At 51.8% G+C, this 15,514-nt stretch overlaps 1 long non-coding RNA gene across 1 annotated transcript; it reads left to right on the top strand.

Moving 5' to 3' along the window:
• Positions 1 to 13,560: 13,560 nt before the first annotated feature.
• Positions 13,561 to 14,637, top strand: LOC121563989. Its single transcript, XR_006661138.1, has 3 exons — positions 13,561 to 13,615; positions 13,706 to 13,905; positions 14,091 to 14,637. It is a non-coding gene; the product is annotated as an uncharacterized LOC121563989 (long non-coding RNA).
• The last annotated feature ends 877 nt before the right edge of the window (positions 14,638 to 15,514 follow it).

The raw sequence follows: 15,514 nt of genomic DNA, 5'->3' as shown, positions 1-15,514 counted from the left end.
GCTTTGTCATTATGGGGTATTGTGTGTAGATTGATGAGGGGGAAAAAAATACAATTTAATCAATTTTAGAATAAGGCTGTAACGTAACAAAATGTGGAAAAAGTCAAGGGGTCTGAATATTTTCCCAATGCCCTGTATAAAGAGCTTCCTTTATGTGGATTTAAAAATAGTTTCCTTTATGTGGATCTATAAAGAGCTTCCTTTATGTGGATTTAAAAATATATGTGATATATAAAGAGCTTCCTTTATGTGATATATAAAGAGCTTCCTTTATGTGGATTTAAAAAGAGCTTCCTTTATGTGATATATAAAGAGCTTCCTTTATGTGGATTTAAAAAGAGCTTCCTTTATGTGATATATAAAGAGCTTCCTTTATGTGGATTTAAAAAGAGCTTCCTTTATGTGATATATAAAGAGCTTCCTTTATGTGATATATAAAGAGCTTCCTTTATGTGATATATAAAGAGCTTCCTTTATGTGGATTTAAAAAGAGCTTCCTTTATGTGGATTTAAAAAGAGTTTCCTTTATGTGGATTTAAAAAGAGTTTCCTTTATGTGGATTTAAAAAGAGCTTCCTTTATGTGGATTTAAAAAGAGTTTCCTTTATGTGGATTTAAAAAGAGCTTCCTTTATGTGGATTTAAAAAGAGCTTCCTTTATGTGGATTTAAAAAGAGCTTCCTTTATGTGGATTTAAAAAGAGCTTCCTTTATGTGGATTTAAAAAGAGCTTCCTTTATGTGGATTTTAAAAAGAGCTTCCTTTATGTGGATCTATAGTGAGGTAGTTATTAGGTTCTGTAACGATCCCGGCAGTCTGAGTCGGGTCCTGTCTGTGGACTAGTTTTTCTGCTCGGGATCTCCAGTTTCCCGAGGGTTCTGGAACGCTCCGGGGAGCTCTCTTGATTTCCGCACCTGCATCCCATCAGCAATCTGCACACCTGGTCCTGATCATCACCCTTCTTAGGCTCTGGCCTAACATCCATTCCCTGCCGGATCGTTAGCCATGAACAGTAGGTTTACCAGAGTATCAGTCTTAGAGCCTCTAGCGTTAGTTTTGTTGTTTTTGCACCTTGTTGGTTTGTTGTTTACTTACCTCCGTTTTGTTCCATCTGCAGTCACTCGTCCGGAACCTTCATCCAACCTCTGCCTGGTGGTCGGCGGCTGCCGAGCCATGATGGGATCAACCACTGCACCCCCCAACAACTAATCAACGCCGCCCGCTCTGTTCCCTGGATTATTCAGCATCACTCTTGAATTTGTAAATAAACACTCACCTTCGTTTCAACTTACCTTGTCCTGGTCTGCTTCTGGGTTCTGGCTTTGTAACTCGTGACAGAACGATCCGGCCAGTAATGAACCCAGCGGACCTGGACTCTGTTCGCCATGCCATTACCCATCAGGAGAAGATGTTGGGCCATCATAGCACGGTACTACAGGAGATCGCGTTGTCAGTTCGGAACCTTTCTACCGGTCTGACGGAGGTCCAGAACCAACGCAAGTTTCCGGTGGAGGATCCACTACCGGTTTCACCCATCTCGCCTGCCGCTTCTGGAGCTGTGTCCTTCCGTGAGCCCAAGGTTCCGACGCCGGATAAATATGAGGGGGAGCTGGGAAGATGCCGTTCCTTCCTTATGCAGTGTGGATTAGTGTTCGATCTACAGCCCTACTCTTATGCCACAGACAAGGCTAGGATAGCCTTTGTGATTGAGTTGCTGCGTGGTCGAGCGCTGGAGTGGGCTTCAGCCGTTTGGGAACGACAAGACCCCTGCATGGCTTCATACCAGGGGTTCACGGCCGAGATGAGGAAGCTCTTCGACCATTCCGTCCGAGGGAGGGACGCAGCTAGGCGCCTGTTTTCGCTTCACCAAGGAACTCGCAGCGTGGCCGACTTCGTGATCGAGTTCAAGACGTTGGCTGTGGAGAGTGGGTGGAATGAGGAGTCTCTGCAAGCGGCCTTTTACCAGGGTCTGTCGGAGCAGCTCAAGGATGAGTTGATCTCCTATCCGGAGCCTAGTGACCTGGACAGCTTGGTAGCCTTGTCTATTCGGGTGGATAATCGAGTCCGAGAGCGAAGGAGGGAGAAGCAATGGGGTCCGTCCAATCGATCAGCTTCTCAGTTCCCAGTCGGGTCGGGTGGTGGACCAGAACACGTCGATCATTCTCCACCACAAAGGATTAGTGGAGAGGTCCTCTCTCCCGATTCTGAACCCATGCAAGTGGGGCGGCACGGGTTAACCAAGGAGGAGCGTCAACATAGACGTAAGACCAACTGCTGCCTCTACTGTGGTAGCTCGGGACATTACATCTCCACTTGTTCCCGGCGGTCGTCAAACTGCCCGGCTCGCTAAAGTTGGGAGGACTTTTAGCGAGCCAGTTTCAACCTCTCAGTACCTCTGTCAGACCCCGTTTCCCGGCTACCCTTGTGAACAGGAATCAGAGCTTAGCGATTAACGCGCTTTATCGATTCAGGTGCCGATGGAAGCTTTCTTGATGCCGAGTTGGTGGAACAGCTGGGGGCTTTCCAAGGAGCAATTGCCGGAAGCCATTGAAGCGACCACTCTGAACGGCAGTAGTCTGGCACGTATCACGATGAGGACTGAACCGGTTAAGATGCTGTTGTCGGGGAATCATTCGGAGATGATTTCATTCTTCATTCTGCCGTCTTCCCATGTTCCTCTGGTCCTTGGATACCCCTGGCTGAAGGAACACAATCCCACGTTCGATTGGGTGACGGGCAAGGTAACGAGTTGGAGCCTTGATTGTCATGCTAACTGTCTCAAGACTGCCTGTCCCCATTCGGTTCCCAGTCAGGTGATTGAGGCTAAACCCCCCAGATTTGTCCCTGGTTCCCGAGACATATCACGATTTGGGGGAAGTGTTCAGTAAGCAGAAGGCTCTGTCACTCCCTCCCCACCGACCATATGATTGTGCCATCAACCTGTTCCCTGGAGCTGTCTACCCCAAGGGAAGGTTATACAGTATCTCCCGCCCTGAACGTGAGGCTTTGGAGACCTACATCAAGGAGTCCCTAGCTGCTGGTCTCGTTCGTCCCTCGTCATCACCCCTGGGGGCAGGATTCTTCTTTGTGGGTAAGAAGGATGGCTCTCTTCGACCGTGTATTGATTATCGGGGTTGAATGACATCACGGTCAAGAACAAGTATCCCCTGCCCTTGATGAGTTCTGCCTTCGACTCCTTACAGGGTGCTACGGTGTTCACCAAGCTAGACCTACGCAATGCGTATCACATGGTCCGGATCAGAGAGGGAGACGAGTGGTTGACGGGTTTCAATACACCGATGGGTCACTTCGGTATCAGGTGATGCCGTTTGGACTGACCAATGCTCCAGCGGTATTCCAGAGTATGGTGAACGACGTCCTGAGAGATATGATCGGTCTCTTTGTGTTTGTTTACCTGGATGACATTCTGATCTTCTCGAAGGAACCTTCCGACCACGTCCAGCATGTCCGGCAGGTTCTGCAGCGATTGTTGGAGAATCGCCTGTTCGTGAAGGCCGAGAAGTGCGAGTTTCACGCCCACACGACATCCTTTCTCGGGTACATCATCTCCAGGGGAGAGATTAGGATGGACCAGGAGAAGGTTAGAGCGGTTCTGGAATGGGCCCAGCCCGGTACGAGATTGCAGCTCCAGAGATTTTTGGGGTTTGCGAATTTCTACCGCAGATTCATCCGGGATTACAGCCGTGTGGCCGCTCCGTTAACTGCCTTGACTTCCAGTATCAGGAGCTTCAAGTGGAATCCGGAGGCGGATCGAGCGTTTCTGGATTTGAAGAGGCGATTCACCAACGCACCGATTCTCTCTCAACCGGATACGGCCCCGTCAGTTCGTCGTTGAAGTGGACGCGTCTGATGTGGGAGTTGGCGCCATCCTGTCGCAGCGATGCTCCACGGACAGTAAACTCCATCCCTGCGCCTACTACTCTCGTCGCCTTTCGCCTGCGGAGAGGAATTACGATGTGGGTAACCGGGAGCTTCTCGCGGTGAAACTGGCCTTGGAGGAGTGGCGCCACTGGTTGGAGGGGGCGGAGCAACCGTTTATTGTCTGGACTGACCACAAGAATCTTGCTTACGTGCAATCGGCTAGACGTCTCAACTCCCGTCAGGCCAGGTGGTCGTTGTTTTTCGGACGATTCAATTTTTTCCCTGACGTTCCGACCTGGATCTAAGAACGGCAAGGCGGACGCCTTGTCTCGGATGTTCTCCAAGACGGAGGAGAGTGGGTCCAAGACCGAGACAATTCTCCCCCGGAACTGCGTCGTGGGAGCTGTTAGGTGGAAGATTGAGGAGGAGGTGATGGCGGCTCTTCGGACGCAGCCCGGTCCCGGTAACGGTCCACCCGGTCGGTTGTTTGTGCCTGAGTCGGTTCGTCCTGCGGTCCTCAAATGGTCCCACGCCAGCAAGATGGCTTGTCACCCTGGCGTGGCTCGGACGATGGCGTTTCTTCGCAGACGTTTTGGTGGCCTGCCATGGCCGAGGATACTCGGGGTTATGTTGCTGCCTGTCCAGTGTGTGCGCAGAATAAGAGTACCAATCGGCCCAGCTCTGGACTACTTCACCCCCCTTCCTATTCCCCGGCGACCATGGTCGCATCTGGCCCTGGACTTTGTCACTGGGTTGCCCGCTTCTGAGGGGGAACACGGTCGTTCTGACTATCGTGGACAGATTCAGCAAGTTCGCCCACTTTGTGCCAATTGCCAAGCTTCCCTCTGCCTCGGAGACGTCCGAGATCCTGGTTAGGGAGGTTTTCAGGGTCCACGGGTTGCCCAGTGATATCGTTTCCGACCGTGGGCCTCAGTTTACCTCTGCTGTCTGGAAGTCCTTCTGTTTGGCCATTGGAGCTACAGTCAGTCTCACATCTGGTTTTCACCCCCAATCTAATGGTCAGGCGGAGAGAGCCAACCAGAAGATGGAATCCACGCTACGCTGCCTGGCCTCTTCCAACCCCACCTCCTGGGTCTCTCAGTTGCCTTGGGTTGAGTATGCCCACAATACTCTCCCTACATCTGCCACTGGGATGTCTCCCTTCCAGTGCCTGTATGGCTACCAACCTCCCTTGTTCCCTTCTCAGGAGAAGGAGCTCTCAGTGCCTTCTGTTCAGGCCCATATTCGTCGTTGCCACCGGACCTGGCATCGGGCCAGAAAGGCACTCCTTAGAGTTTCGGACCGGTATCAGCTCCAGGCGAATCGTCGCCGGATCCCCGCTCCCACCTACACCATCGGAGATAGGGTCTGGTTGGCCACACGGGATCTTCCTTTACGGACTGAGTCTAGGAAGTTGTTACCGAAGTTCATTGGTCCGTTTGTGGTGGAGAAGGTGATCAATCCGGTGGCAGTTCGACTCAAACTCCCGAGGACGCTCAGAGTCCATCCCACCTTTCATGTCTCCTGCCTCAAGCCTGTTTTCCTCAGTCCTCTGTTGCCTCCTCCGCCTCCTCCTCCTCCTCCTCGGATGATCGGAGGTGGTCCTGCCTACACGGTGCGACGCATCATGGATTCCAGACGGCGGGGCCGGGGTTTCCAGTATCTCGTGGACTGGGAGGGGTATGGTCCTGAAGAGAGGAGTTGGATTCCGCGGCGACAGATCCTAGATGCTGACCTCATCCGTGACTTCTACCGCCTCCATCCTGGCGCTCGGGAGTCCGCCCGGTGGCGTTCGTCGGAGGGGGGTACTGTAACGATCCCGGCAGTCTGAGTCGGGTCCTGTCTGTGGACTAGTTTTTCTGCTCGGGATCTCCAGTTTCCGAGGGTTCTGGAACGCTCCGGGAGCTCTCTTGATTTCCGCACCTGCATCCCATCAGCAATCTGCACACCTGGTCCTGATCATCACCCTTCTTAGGCTCTGGCCTAACATCCATTCCCTGCCGGATCGTTAGCCATGAACAGTAGGTTTACCAGAGTATCAGTCTTAGAGCCTCTAGCGTTAGTTTTGTTGTTTTTGCACCTTGTTGGTTTGTTGTTTACTTACCTCCGTTTTGTTCCATCTGCAGTCACTCGTCCGGAACCTTCATCCAACCTCTGCCTGGTGGTCGGCGGCTGCCGAGCCATGATGGGATCAACCACTGCACCCCCAACAACTAATCAACGCCGCCCGCTCTGTTCCCTGGATTATTCAGCATCACTCTTGAATTTGTAAATAAACACTCACCTTCGTTTCAACTTACCTTGTCCTGGTCTGCTTCTGGGTTCTGGCTTTGTAACTCGTGACAGGTTCACAGCTGTTACCAGTAACACCTGAATCTCTGCGTAACAGTTCTGCTGTTGTAACACAGAACAGTAACACCACAGAACCTACTCCTCAGCTGATCCAGAGTCAGTGTCTGTGTCCCAAATAGAGCCCTATAGTCCCCTTTATAGTGCACTACTACAGGGCTCTGGTCTAAAGTAGTGCACTATATAGGGAATAGGGTGTCATAGGGCTCTGGTCTAAAGTAGTGCACTATATAGGGAATAGGGTGTCATAGGGCTCTGGTCTAAAGTAGTGCACTATATAGGGAATAGGGTGTCATAGGGCTCTGGTCTAAAGTAGTGCACTATATAGGGAATAGGGTGTCATAGGGCTCTGGTCTAAAGTAGTGCACTATATGTCACGGTTCTCTAAGACCGAACCCAGAAGCAGACCAGGACAAGGTGAGTTGAACGAATGAGCGTGTTTATTTACAGATAAAAGATGCAGAATAGTCCAGTAGACGGAGCGGGTGGCGGAGATGAGTAGGTGGTGGTGAAGTAGCAGATGAACTGATGGCACGGCAGGGGTTGGGTGAAGGTTCCGGGAGAATGACTGTAGACAGAACAAACGGAGGTAAGTACAAGGCAGGTCAACAAGGTGCAAAAAACAACAAAACTAACGCTAGTACTCTGAGGCTGGTACGCTGGCAAAACATACTGTTTATGGCTAACGATCCGGCAGGGAATGGATGTTAGGCCAGAGCCTAAGAAGGGTGATGATCAGGACCAGGTGTGCAGATTGCTGATGGGATGCAGGTGCGGAAATCAAGAGAGCTCCCCGGAGCGTTCCAGAACCCTCGGGAAACTGGAGGTCACGAACAGAAAAAACTAGTCCACAGACAGGACCCGACTCAGACTGCCGGGATCGTTACAGTACCCCCCCTCTGACGAACGCCACCGGGCGGACTCCCCGGAGCGCCAGGATGGAGGCGGTAGAAGTCCCGGATGAGGTCAGCATCTAGGATCTGTCGCCGCGGAATCCAACTCCTCTCTTCAGGACCATACCCCTCCCAGTCCACGAGATACTGGAAACCCCGGCCCCGCCGTCTGGAATCCATGATGCGTCGCACCGTGTAGGCAGGACCACCTCCGATCATCCGAGGAGGAGGAGGAGGAGGCGGAGGAGGCAACAGAGGACTGAGGAAAACAGGCTTGAGGCAGGAGACATGAAAGGTGGGATGGACTCTGAGCGTCCTCGGTAGTTTGAGTCGAACTGCCACTGGATTGATCACCTTCTCCACCACAAACGGACCAATGAACTTCGGTAACAACTTCCTAGACTCAGTCCGTAACGGAAGATCCCGTGTGGCCAACCAGACCCTATCTCCGATGGTATAGGTGGGAGCGGGGATCCGGCGACGATTCGCCTGGAGCTGATACCGGTCCGAAACTCTAAGGAGTGCCTTTCTGGCCCGATGCCAGGTCCGGTGGCAACGACGAATATGGGCCTGAACAGAAGGCACTGAGAGCTCCTTCTCCTGAGAAGGGAACAGGGGAGGTTGGTAGCCATACAGGCACTGGAAGGGAGACATCCCAGTGGCAGATGTAGGGAGAGTATTGTGGGCATACTCAACCCAAGGCAACTGAGAGACCCAGGAGGTGGGGTTGGAAGAGACCAGGCAGCGTAGCGTGGATTCCATCTTCTGGTTGGCTCTCTCCGCCTGACCATTGGATTGGGGGTGAAAACCAGATGTGAGACTGACTGTAGCTCCAATGGCCAAACAGAAGGACTTCCAGACAGCAGAGGTAAACTGAGGGCCACGGTCGGAAACGATATCACTGGGCAAACCGTGGACCCTGAAAACCTCCCTAACCAGGATCTCGGACGTCTCCGAGGCAGAGGGAAGCTTGGCAATTGGCACAAAGTGGGCGAACTTGCTGAATCTGTCCACGATAGTCAGAACGACCGTGTTCCCCTCAGAAGCGGGCAACCCAGTGACGAAGTCCAGGGCCAGATGCGACCATGGTCGCCGGGGAATAGGAAGGGGGTGAAGTAGTCCAGAGCTGGGCCGATTGGTACTCTTATTCTGCGCACACACTGGACAGGCAGCAACAAAACCCCGAGTATCCTCGGCCATGGCAGGCCACCAAAAACGTCTGCGAAGAAACGCCATTGTCCGAGCCACGCCAGGGTGACAAGCCATCTTGCTGGCGTGGGACCATTTGAGGACAGCAGGACGAACCGACTCAGGCACAAACAACCGACCGGGTGGACCGTTACCGGGACCGGGCTGAGTCCGAAGGGCCGCCAGCACCTCCTCCTCAATCTTCCACATAACTGCTCCCACGACGCAGTTCCGGGGAGAATTGTCTCGGTCTTGGACCCACTCTCCTCCGTCTTGGAGAACATCCGGGACAAGGCGTCCGCCTTGCCGTTCTTAGATCCAGGTCGGAACGTCAGGGAAAACTTGAATCGTCCGAAAACAACGCCCACCTGGCCTGACGGGAGTTGAGACGTTTAGCCGATTGCACGTAAGCAAGATTCTTGTGGTCAGTCCAGACAATAAACGGTTGCTCCGCCCCTCCAACCAGTGGCGCCACTCCTCCAAGGCAAGTTTCACCGCGAGAAGCTCCCGGTTACCCACATCGTAATTCCTCTCCGCAGGCGAAAGGCGACGAGAGTAGTAGGCGCAGGGATGGAGTTTACTGTCCGTGGAGCATCGCTGCGACAGGATGGCGCCAACTCCCACATCAGACGCGTCCACTTCAACGACGAACTGACGGGCCGTGTCCGGTTGAGAGAGAATCGGTGCGTTGGTGAATCGCCTCTTCAAATCCAGAAACGCTCGATCCGCCTCCGGATTCCACTTGAAGGTCCTGATACTGGAAGTCAAGGCAGTTAACGGAGCGGCCACACGGCTGTAATCCCGGATGAATCTGCGGTAGAAATTCGCAAACCCCAAAAATCTCTGGAGCTGCAATCTCGTACCGGGCTGGGCCCATTCCAGAACCGCTCTAACCTTCTCCTGGTCCATCCTAATCTCTCCCCTGGAGATGATGTACCCGAGAAAGGATGTCGTGTGGGCGTGAAACTCGCACTTCTCGGCCTTCACGAACAGGCGATTCTCCAACAATCGCTGCAGAACCTGCCGGACATGCTGGACGTGGTCGGAAGGTTCCTTCGAGAAGATCAGAATGTCATCCAGGTAAACAAACACAAAGAGACCGATCATATCTCTCAGGACGTCGTTCACCATACTCTGGAATACCGCTGGAGCATTGGTCAGTCCAAACGGCATCACCTGATACTCGAAGTGACCCATCGGTGTATTGAAACCCGTCAACCACTCGTCCCCCTCTCTGATCCGGACCATGTGATACGCATTGCGTAGGTCTAGCTTGGTGAACACCGTAGCACCCTGTAAGGAGTCGAAGGCAGAACTCATCAAGGGCAGGGGATACTTGTTCTTGACCGTGATGTCATTCAACCCCCCGATAATCAATACACGGTCGAAGAGAGCCATCCTTCTTACCCACAAAGAAGAATCCTGCCCCCAGGGGTGATGACGAGGGACGAACGAGACCAGCAGCTAGGGACTCCTTGATGTAGGTCTCCAAAGCCTCACGTTCAGGTCGGGAGATACTGTATAACCTTCCCTTGGGGTAGACAGCTCCAGGGAACAGGTTGATGGCACAATCATATGGTCGGTGGGGAGGGAGTGACAGAGCCTTCTGCTTACTGAAAACTTCCCCCAAATCGTGATATGTCTCGGGAACCAGGGACAAATCTGGGGGTTTAGCCTCAATCACCTGACTGGGAACCGAATGGGGACAGGCAGTCTTGAGACAGTTAGCATGACAATCAAGGCTCCAACTCGTTACCTTGCCCGTCACCCAATCGAACGTGGGATTGTGTTCCTTCAGCCAGGGGTATCCAAGGACCAGAGGAACATGGGAAGACGGCAGAATGAAGAATGAAATCATCTCAGAATGATTCCCCCGACAACAGCATCTTAACCGGTTCAGTCCTCATCGTGATACGTGCCAGACTACTGCCGTCCAGAGTGGTAGCTTCAATGGCTTCCGGCAATTGCTCCTTGGAAAGCCCCAGCTGTTCCACCAACTCGGCATCTAGAAAGCTTCCATCGGCACCTGAATCGATAAAAGCGTTAATCGCTAAGCTCTGATTCCTGTTCATAAGGGTAGCCGGGAAACGGGGTCTGACAGAGGTATTGAGAGGTCGAAACTGGCTCGCTAAAAGTCCTCCCAACTTTAGCGAGCCGCGCAGTTTGACGACCGCCGGGAACAGGTGGCGAGGTAATGTCCCGAACCACCACAGTAGAGGCAACAGTTAGTCCTACGTCTGAGTTGGCGTTCCTCCTGGGTTAACCCGTGCCGCCCCTACTTGCATTGGTTCAGAATCGGAGACAGGACCTCTCCACTACTCCTGTGTGGTGGACGATGATCGACGTATTCTGGTCCAATCCCCGACCCGACTGGAACCTGAGAAGCTGATCGATTGGACGGACCCCATTGCTTCTCCCTCCTTCGCTCACGGACTCGATTATCCACCCGAATAGACAAGGCTACCAAGCTGTCCAGGTCACTAGGCTCCGGATAGGAGATCAACTCATCCTTGAGCTGCTCCGACAGACCCTGGTAAAAGGCCGCTTGCAGAGACTCCTCATTCCACCCACTCTCCACAGCCAACGTCTTGAACTCGATCACGAAGTCGGCCACGCTGCGCAGTTCCTTGGCGAAGCGAAAACAGGCGCCTAGCTGCGTCCCTCCCTCGGACGGAATGGTCGAAGAGCTTCCTCATCTCGGCCGTGAACCCCTGGTATGAAGCCATGCAGGGATCCTGTCGTTCCCAAACGGCTGAAGCCCACTCCAGCGCTCGACCACGCAGCAACTCAATCACAAAGGCTATCCTAGCCTTGTCTGTGGCATAAGAGTAGGGCTGTAGATCGAACACTAATCCACACTGCATAAGGAAGGAACGGCATCTTCCCAGCTCCCCCTCATATTTATCCGGCGTCGGAACCTTGGGCTCACGGAAGGACACAGCTCCAGAAGCGGCAGGCGAGATGGGTGAAACCGGTAGTGGATCCTCCACCGGAAACTTGCGTTGGTTCTGGACCTCCGTCAGACCGGTAGAAAGGTTCCGAACTGACAACGCGATCTCCTGTAGTACTGTGCTATGATGGCCCAACATCTTCTCCTGATGGGTAATGGCATGGCGAACAGAGTCCAGGTCCGCTGGGTTCATACTGGCCGGATCGTTCTGTCACGGTTCTCTAAGACCGAACCCAGAAGCAGACCAGGACAAGGTGAGTTGAACGAATGAGCGTGTTTATTTACAGATAAAAGATGCAGAATAGTCCAGTAGACGGAGCGGGTGGCGGAGATGAGTAGGTGGTGGTGAAGTAGCAGATGAACTGATGGCACGGCAGGGGTTGGGTGAAGGTTCCGGGAGAATGACTGTAGACAGAACAAACGGAGGTAAGTACAAGGCAGGTCAACAAGGTGCAAAAAACAACAAAACTAACGCTAGTACTCTGAGGCTGGTACGCTGGCAAAACATACTGTTTATGGCTAACGATCCGGCAGGGAATGGATGTTAGGCCAGAGCCTAAGAAGGGTGATGATCAGGACCAGGTGTGCAGATTGCTGATGGGATGCAGGTGCGGAAATCAAGAGAGCTCCCCGGAGCGTTCCAGAACCCTCGGGAAACTGGAGGTCACGAACAGAAAAAACTAGTCCACAGACAGGACCCGACTCAGACTGCCGGGATCGTTACACTATATAGGGAATAGGGTGTCATAGGGCTCTGGTCTAAAGTAGTGCACTATATAGGGAATAGGGTGTCATAGGGCTCTGGTCTAAAGTAGTGCACTATATAGGGAATAGGGTGTCATAGGGCTCTGGTCTAAAGTAGTGCACTATATAGGGAATAGGGTGTCATAGGGCTCTGGTCTAAAGTAGTGCACTATATAGGGAATAGGGTGTCATAGGGCTCTGGTCTAAAGTAGTGTACTATATAGGGAATAGGGTGTCATAGGGCTCTGGTCTAAAGTAGTGCACTATATAGGGAATAGGGTGTCATAGGGCTCTGGTCTAAAGTAGTGCACTATATAGGGAATAGGGTGTCATAGGGCTCTGGTCTAAAGTAGTGCACTATATAGGGAATAGGGTGTCATAGGGCTCTGGTCTAAAGTAGTGTACTATATAGGGAATAGGGTGTCATAGGGCTCTGGTCTAAAGTAGTGCACTATATAGGGAATAGGGTGCCATTCGGGAGCATCAAGAGTCTTCAGCCCAGACGACCTGCCAGGGGAAAATGTAGCTACCTCATTATCATGGAAACTCTGAAGTCATTCAGCTTTTGGCTGGAAAGAGGAGTATGCCTATAGCACTGAAGAGAGGAGAGGAGAGGAGAGGAGAGGAGAGGAGAGGAGAGGAGAGGAGAGGAGAGGAGAGGAGAGGAGAGGAGAGGAGAGGATGATGTCTGTAGAGGGCTGGAGTTAAGAACAACCCAGATGTCTGCTGTCAGTTTGTCAATCAATCAAGAACATTAGCCCTTTTAACAGCAACATGTCACAACGTTATTTTCAGTCATCCGGTTTAGACCCCAGAGAGCAAAGACTGAAGCACAGTGGCATAGAAATAACTCCTTACCAGGAAGAAACCTCAAGAAGAAACAGACAGAGAGGAGGGTAATCTGTCTACTCTGTCAGTCAGGGGTCTGTAGACAGATAGAGCAAGGTGTGACAGACAGGCAGACAGGCACACAGACAGACAGGCAGGCAGGCAGGCAGGCAGGCAGGCAGGCAGACAGACAGACAGACAGACAGACAGGACAGAGCTATAGGGTGCAAGGTAAAACTGTATGTTGGGCAGGCAGGAATCTGTGGTTAAAGTGTGTGGTGTTTTACCAGAGAGGCTGAGGGGTGTCGCCGTCTGTCTGTCTGTCTGGGAGGAAGTGGCACCGTGTGGGTTGACTGTCTGAATGAACACTAAACCACCACACGTCTCTCTACAACCCAGGTCAGAGGTGTCATTGTGCAACAGAACACAGGCTATCTGTTCATAATAATAATATGCCATTTAGCAGACGCTTTTATCCAAAGCGACTTACAGTCGTGCGTGCATACATTTTTTTGTGTGTATGGGGTGGTCCCGGGGATCGAACCCACTACCTTGGCGTTACAAGCGCCGTGCTCTACCAGCTGAGCTACAGAGGAGGGTAATCTATCTACTCTGTCATGGTTCAGTTGATCAATGTTTTGGTTGTGGTATGTGTTCCTATCAATTAAACTAAATGACCACGCCCATCCTATTTTAAATGACCACGCCCATCCTATTTTGCTCTCTCTACAGCCGTGGGCGGGACATCGTGCTGTTGATTGGTGGGCTGGAGCCCCAGAGAAAGGTAAGAGGACATGTTGCAGTGCGTTTATGCTTTAAAAACCTCGTCTCTTCCTCTTGTGTACTTTACTCACCTCCCATCCTCTCTATTCAGGCTAGTGGTGCTAGTGGTGTTGCCGTCGGGGAGACAGCAGGAAGTCGAGCTAGTCAATGGTAGAGAGAGCAACAGGAAATGTGTGGGTAGACCGCAGCAGTGTCTGTGTAGCTCTGGACGACGTCAGGGGCCGTGGTCGCCTCTCTTAATTCAACAGACAAAGCAGCAGAAAGGCTGAACAACACCGGGAGAAAACCAGAGTGGGTCTCCTCTTCTCTTCTCTCCTCTCCTCTCCTCTCCTCTCCTCTCCTCTCCTCTCCTCTCCTCTCCTCTCCTCTCCTCTCCTCTCCTCTCCTAGTACTAACAGACTGTTAGGAAGGTGATGAAGAGGAGGACAGATTAATGACAAAATGTCTCCCCTCTCCTCCATCCCCTCCTGAGGTAGACTGAGTGGTTCTGAAGAGGAAGATGTTCATCCCAGTACCTCCAGCACCCTGTAACCCAAACTCCCTCCAGCCCCAGACAGAGCCTATAGATATGTCCACCAGCCGCTCCAGGACCCCTCCAACACCCACAGGGGTCTCACTGTTTCCCCTACCATCCACCTCCATCACCAAGCCTTCTTCAGCATCATCATCATCATCATCATCATGTGTCATTACGTCTGTCCCAGAGACTCCTGCTATATCAGTGGCAGGTCCCGGCAGGAGGGTCCTTTCTGGTTTTGTCAGAGGTTATCCCCTGTCCCCCAGCCCTGCTCCTCTCCACGCCCGCCCTGCGCCCGTAGTGGTGCGTCCCACACCCCTGCTCCACACCCACCCAGCACACAGCGAGACCCTGGTGGCACCCCTGCTCCACACCCACCCAGCGCACAGCGAGACCCTGGTGGCACCCCGACGTCCACATCACCACAGTGACAGCCGGGATGATGAGCTGCCGACCATGAGACCGGACAGCATGACAGAGATGGGACGGGCTGGAACCAGAGTGGGTCAGGAATGAGTACAGGAGCCTTCCAAACCACCTCTTCACTTGATCACAGGGCTCCCTCTAGTGGCAAGAGTGAAAATTGCATTGTAACAGTCAAGATATCTCCCATAGAACAACAGCAACACAGTTCATTGTAACAGTCTAGATATCTCCCATAGGACACTGCAACACAGTTCATTGTAACAGTCTAGATATCTCCCATAGGACAACAGCAACACAGTTCATTGTAACAGTCTAGATATCTCCCATAGGACAACAGCAACACAGTTCATTGTAACAGTCTAGATATCTCCCATAGGACAACAGCAACACAGTTCATTGTAACAGTCTAGATATCTCCCATAGGACAACAGCAACACAGTTCATTGTAACAGTCTAGATATCTCCCATAGGACAACAGCAACACAGTTCATTGTAACAGTCTAGATATCTCCCATAGGACAACAGCAACACAGTTCATTGTAACAGTCTAGATATCTCCCATAGGACACTGCAACACAGTTCATTGTAACAGTCTAGATATCTCCCATAGGACAACAGCAACACAGTTCATTGTAACAGTCTAGATATCTCCCATAGGACAACAGCAACACAGTTCATTGTAACAATCTATATATCTCCAAGAGGACACAGTTTGTTTAAGGACTAAACATCTACAGTGCTGTGAAAAAGTATTTGCCCCCTTTCTAATTTTCTCTACTTTTGCATATTTTTTTAGATACTGAATGTTATCAGATCTTCAACCAAAACCTATTATTAGATAACGGGAACCTGAGCGAACGATACAACAACAACAAAATCATACGAATTTCATTTATTTACAAAGGACGACTTGCCTTAATATAAGGAACCATGAATTCTGCTCTGTATCAGAGAATT

This window comes from Coregonus clupeaformis, chromosome 6 (genome assembly GCF_020615455.1).
Source record: "Coregonus clupeaformis isolate EN_2021a chromosome 6, ASM2061545v1, whole genome shotgun sequence".
Classification (NCBI taxonomy): domain Eukaryota; kingdom Metazoa; phylum Chordata; class Actinopteri; order Salmoniformes; family Salmonidae; genus Coregonus; species Coregonus clupeaformis.
Note: the sequence above shows the minus strand (reverse complement) of the source record. Positions and strands in the feature narration are given on the sequence as shown.